General features: G+C 24.8%; 2 long non-coding RNA genes across 3 annotated transcripts; one reads left to right on the top strand and one right to left on the bottom strand.

The window, feature by feature from the left end:
• Window positions 1–2,181: 2,181 nt before the first annotated feature.
• Window positions 2,182–2,722, top strand: LOC119673306. Its single transcript, XR_005252041.1, has 2 exons — window positions 2,182–2,297; window positions 2,528–2,722. It is a non-coding gene; the product is annotated as an uncharacterized LOC119673306 (long non-coding RNA).
• On the bottom strand, window positions 2,641–4,181 carry LOC119673305. 2 transcript variants are annotated; one of them, XR_005252039.1, is made up of 3 exons: window positions 4,119–4,181; window positions 2,846–3,073; window positions 2,641–2,721 (listed from the first exon to the last, which is right to left on the bottom strand). It is a non-coding gene; the product is annotated as an uncharacterized LOC119673305 (long non-coding RNA). The 2 variants fall into 2 exon arrangements; XR_005252040.1 differs by lacking the exon at window positions 4,119–4,181 and adding an exon at window positions 3,202–3,247.
• Window positions 4,182–6,000: the final 1,819 nt, after the last annotated feature.

Genomic DNA, 6,000 nt, shown 5'->3' with positions numbered 1-6,000 from the left:
ACAAAAAGCCTAATGCTACATAATGGCGCGTGAATATTTTCCCCACCCGGACCCTGCTACTTTGCCCACCCGGTCCCTACTCACCACGATATTTGCTAAAGTAAGAGAGGTTTCTGAGAAATTTCGTTGTTTGTTTTGGTTTTTTGACATTAAAAATCCGTTACGAGAAAATGCGCCAAAGTTGCAATTAAGTGCACAAATTCCACATTACTAAAAGAAAAATAAGGCGGAATTTGTTTTCAATTATAAAAGCATTAAAAAAAGGTAATTATTCCAGAAAAATATATGAATTATTAGTTAATTAAAATTTATTTACAATTGAAACGGAAGTGCGTACTTGGATGTTTAAATTTCAAACATCTCTATATTTTTCCAAACGATTATCGAAGGTATATTATTAATTAAAAATAGCGCAATTTATTGTTGTGGAATAAAGTAAATATATAAATGTATTAACACATTAGAAACTTAGATGTGTGCCTAATTAGTGTATATAATAAACTACGAATTAAGTTGTGCTTTTATTTTTTATTTTTTCCATGATATACTAATAATTATAAAAAAGGAAAAATCCTGAAGAGAAATTAATATTATTAATTATACTTTTATTAAGTGTTGTTATTATATATACATATATTGAAAAATTAGAATCACAATTTTCGGATCAGTTCGATAGCAGTTGCTATAAATTAGGTTTAGCGCAACATTTATTTAATAAATTAGAAAACGTTCATCCCTATATATGTTGCCCTAATTGCAAAATTGAAACTCTTCTATCTTTTTTCATTAAAGTAAGAATTTACTTCATTTTAAAATATTTCAATCGAGATAATAAAGTGTCGAATTTTAAATATAAACAATTATGCTTTCAACACTTATAAACAGCACAAAAGTGTTCATACTCTTTAAGTGATTTTTTGCTTAAACAAAAAATATTTTAGTTTTAATTTTATAATTTATTAAATTTATTTATAATTTATCTTTAATTTAATAGTTCCTTATTATTTTTGGTTTAATATTAAATATTTTTAAAATAGTAATATTATTTTGTATATATTAAGTTATTCTAAATTGTATTTACATAAAATTGTATATTTGTTAAATAAAATATTTTGATGGATAGGCCTATTGGGGAACCGAACACCTAAAACTCGGTAACACGCCAGCAGGCATACCTCTTAGGTGGTGCGGAAAATGCTTATATATTTAATATTTCTTCTAACACTATGCGATGAAATTGATCCCTATTGTTTACAATGTTGTTATTAACTAGTTAAGAATTTCTTGAATTTCATATACAAAAAACATTTCACCTTACTGAAAGGATTGCTTAAAACTACAAAATATATGTAGTAGTAAACAGTATATACATTTTTACGATTTTCTATATTGAAAATATTTGATGCACAAGCAAAAATTGTATTACAATATACCAAACTTTTTTTGAATTTTAAAAAATTATATTAATATTAATCTTTTTAAAACAAAATATTAAAACAATGCAACCTAATATTCGAAATGTATGAACACATACTAACTTTTCTATTAGATGCTCAGCATATATATAAATATAGTACGTATATGTGCAACATGATTAAAAGAACTTTTATTTTAATAAATGCGATACAATTTTTTTAACTTTATTAAAACAATTTCATGACTAATTATATATACATATTTACATATATCAATAATAGCTACTTTATATTTACTATTGATTTTAGTTTACCAATTCTTCATTTATATTTGATTTATATAGCGCATTTAAAACTTTTATGTAAATTGAAGTAAAACTGATATAAAAAATCATGCCTATATTTACTCATTATAATCGTATTAATATATACAATGGATTTTCCAAGAACAATAATTTATACTATTTCTTCTAATTAGAAGAAATGGCTACATGCTAATATGCAACCACAAATGTAGTAAATATTTAAGTTATAAGCCACACCGTTTTTAATATTTGACAATTCTGGTATGGTAAATAAGTAAAAGAGATTTTCTTTGCGATATTACACAAAGAGGCACCATTATTCAAAATTTCCTCTCAGTTTCTTTTCTTTATTTTCTTTGATTACTACAAACTAAAGAAAGTGCTGGACTTTGGTAAGTACGGGCAGTAAATATTATTAAATAAAGAATAAAATTTTACTGAGTTGCTATTTTAGATAAAAATGTAGTCCGTATGTCGGTTCTTAGAAGACAACAGAGGGCTTCAAAATAAGTTTGAACACTAAACAACCACAATCCAAATAGAAAAGAAATACGGCGATGTTTGGAACATTTTTTCAGTAAGTTTTATTTTAACTAATAGCTAATAATAACACTAATAACTTATAAATTAAAAATAAAAACAACAAAAAATATATATTTATATATTTCATATAATTAGATTTCACATAATTATAAAATTTATAAAAGATTTATATTATTACATTTATAATTTTAATGATTTATAATATATAAAAAATAAAAATAAAAAAATATAGTCGGTTATCATTGATTTTTCTTTTCTTTGTAGGTGTGTTCTTTTTTGACTTCAAATATGTTGACGATAATGTTGACGACGCTGGCAGTAACGGTAAGGATGACTATCAGAAATTAATACGAAGGTGTTGTCAATAGGCAAATTCTCCAAAATTCTATACACGATATTGACAAACTTCCACGATGACGGGACCTCCGTTGAAAACCACAATACATTGCTGAACCTTACTATTTTAAAATAAAAGAGAAAAGTTAACATAATACTTAATAACATATATTATTCATTATACTTTATTAATTATTAAATAAAACATCAAATATTAATCGTAAAGGATTATGTAGTTCTAATTACCAAAAAGTAATGATATAATAGAAATTTCTGAAGTGCACTTTCGTTTGCACTTCGTGCGCGGTTCCCATATAACATCTTTCACCTTTTTCATCGAAGAAGATTTCCCTCTCATAGTTCTATAGTTCCACACGCATTCCGGGTAATTTTTTTTTTGTTTTACATTAAACACAATTTTAAATTTATAAATCAAACTTGTGAGATCTCAATTATTGCTTTCCTGATGTTAACCTGAAATAAATATTTTTTATTAAATAGTATATGAAATTTTATAATTATATCAAATAATAAAACTAATTTTTATGTATTAATTATATGTTTTATTTATAAAAAAACAAATGTTTAAAAAAAATTCTTACCTGTTGTTTGTTTTGAATTTTGATTGTTTGTTTATGTTAACATTTTGTTTCATGTGTCAAATATGTCAAATTTAGATCATTTCCAATGTTGCATTCGTAATATTTGGTATAATTTTGGTCGAATTTTGTTTACTATATTTTATAATAAATGAAAAAGCACGGAAGCTCTTTGTATGGTTAATGCAATTTACTTAGTAAATAAAGCTTACTAAGTATGAAGTGGAATCGTATCAAAAAAAATCATCTATTGTGAACGATATTTGGAAGTATATACGTAATTTCCAGTTATCTGTCAACGAATGATTTCATTAATTATTCTTATTTCGTGTCATTGTTCGTAACAAATACGTTAATTTTTCTATGTATTATTGTACTGTTAAAAGGCACGAAAAATTATATTTTATTCATAATCATGTAATAAAAAATATTCTCATCAATAATTGCAAAGAATTATTAATTTTCGAAATTTCAACTTTAAATTTTATTATACATTTATTGCACATATAAGCCTAACAAAATCTTCATTTTGTACAGAGTTGCCATCGAAAGTAGTGCTTATTTTATTTGTTCTTTTGCGACATGCTTACAAAACAAAAGTCCTAATGTTGGAAAATATAACCTAAAACTAATTGTTATAGTACGTTTCCATACCTTAACTTACTAAGTAAATATCATTAACCATACAAAGAGCTTTTTTACTTATTTTAAAATATAGTAAAGAAAATTCCACCAAAACTATGTCAGAAATGACGAATTTGACACAATAAACAAAGTGTAAAAATAAACAAAAAAATCAAACAAAATGTATACATAAACCAACAACAAGTAAGAATTTGTAAGCTTATCCTACTTAATTTAATTCTTTATTTATTTATTTAAGCAAGAAATAATTATTCAATTTTGTGTGTTGAAATTACACGTGTCTGTTGTTTTATTCTTCGTTTTCCCCAAACGTAAAATTAATGACAACCTTATTTTTACTAAATAAAAATATTATTAGTTTTTAAAAATTTTCTTTTATGGCCAACTCATCTTATTTTTAATAATTTACTTATCCGTGTTTGCATGGCCAACCCATATCATTTTAAACATTAATGTGAATATGCAACCGCCACAAATTTTATAAAATATTTTTTTTTATAACTAAAATATATAATTGTATATAAAAATTAGTTTATGTATTAAATATATATTTGATAGCATTATACAATGTCATATATTATTTAATAAAAAATATTAGGTGTCAGGGCAGATAATGGATAAGAGCTCACACGTTTGTATGGTGCATTTGTAATGTTTGCAATTCAATAAAATAAAATACTATCAATATTAAGAAAAAAATTTGGAATATGTGGAAAAGAGGGCGGTAAGCACTAATTTATATTGGCCACATAATAGAAGAAGGACACCTGGAATAAAATAAGAAACACGGTTGTTATAAAGATGCTAGAAAGAGTTGATAGACCATCAATTTTGAAGATGGAAAGAGGATATCTGCACGAAAAGGCCGTAACGAACGTAGAGACAAGTGACTAGTCAATATATTTTTTCTATTTTCAAGTTTTTAATTCTTTGTTTATTATCAATATAGTTAAATTGTATTTTTTTTTATTTCTATTTTTTATATTTTTATTTAATGTTAATGTAGTTATAGCGTATTTTATTTTTAATTTATAAGTTTTTAGTGTTATTACGAGTTCAAATAAAACTTACTGAAAATTAAATAATTTGTATATTTTTATAAATTATTGATTGTACTTTTGTATATGCAATAACTGCTACATTCATGTCATTAACAATATAACAAACATTATGTATTAAATTATTTAAATTTTATGCATTTTTCATGCTGAATTATTTTCAAAATTTAATGTCAGCTTTTTACAATTAAAATGAAAACAAAGAAAAGCTCTACAACTAAAAATTTTTGACACATAAAAGCTCTTTCCCATTCTTAAGTAACTTGTGCTAAAGTAAACTTAAAAAGCTTAATGTTACTAAGTAACTTACTAACTTAGCATTGGAAACGTAGTATTAAATATCGTGTTATTGTAGGATATAAAAAACAGTTCTACACGCAATCTGCTGCTTCTATAACAAAACACAATCTAATTAGTTTTTATTAATTAAATTTTCTCCACAATTGATGGTTTTGATATAATGATTGCAAAAATGGTTATTATAACATTCCATCCAGTTGAAGTCAAAAAATTTTGAAAAGACAATTTTTATGATAGAAAAACTATATATATATATACAGTCAGAGTCATAACTCTACAAGCAGGCAGTACAAAAAACTTTGTTTGAAATTATTTTCCAAAAAAATCAATTTATTTTAAACATATTTTATTGTTATAAAAACATTCAATGCACAAGGTTCAAAAAATAGCTGAAAAAACGGTACTTTTATTGTAAAGAGTAGCAAAACAAACGATCAAAAGTCTACAAGCATTAAGTATAAGGCGACGTTTTAGTGTAAATTTTTGATTTTTTATGCAATTTATGCAACTATTTGGGTAACTGTAATGCTTAAGAACTTGCACTAGATGATTTTTCATCGAAACTACAAGTTTACTAGTCTCCTGAGTTGTTATTTCGCCCTATTCCTTAAGGATCATGTCTTTCAGATCCTGTTTGGTTGAAATTGAATGTTTACGAGTTTTTCTTTTCAAAAGTCCCAATAAATGTTCAATTGCATTTAAATCCGGTGATTGTGGAAGCATATTTAGCAATTTTGGGGCGTTTATGGAAACCAAAGACGCACAATTTATGCTGTATATTTAGGATCATTATCCTGTT

The sequence above is a fragment of the Teleopsis dalmanni genome, chromosome 1 (assembly GCF_002237135.1).
Source record: "Teleopsis dalmanni isolate 2A chromosome 1, ASM223713v2, whole genome shotgun sequence".
In the NCBI taxonomy this organism is placed as follows: domain Eukaryota; kingdom Metazoa; phylum Arthropoda; class Insecta; order Diptera; family Diopsidae; genus Teleopsis; species Teleopsis dalmanni.
This window is presented reverse-complemented; position numbering and strand designations above follow the sequence as displayed.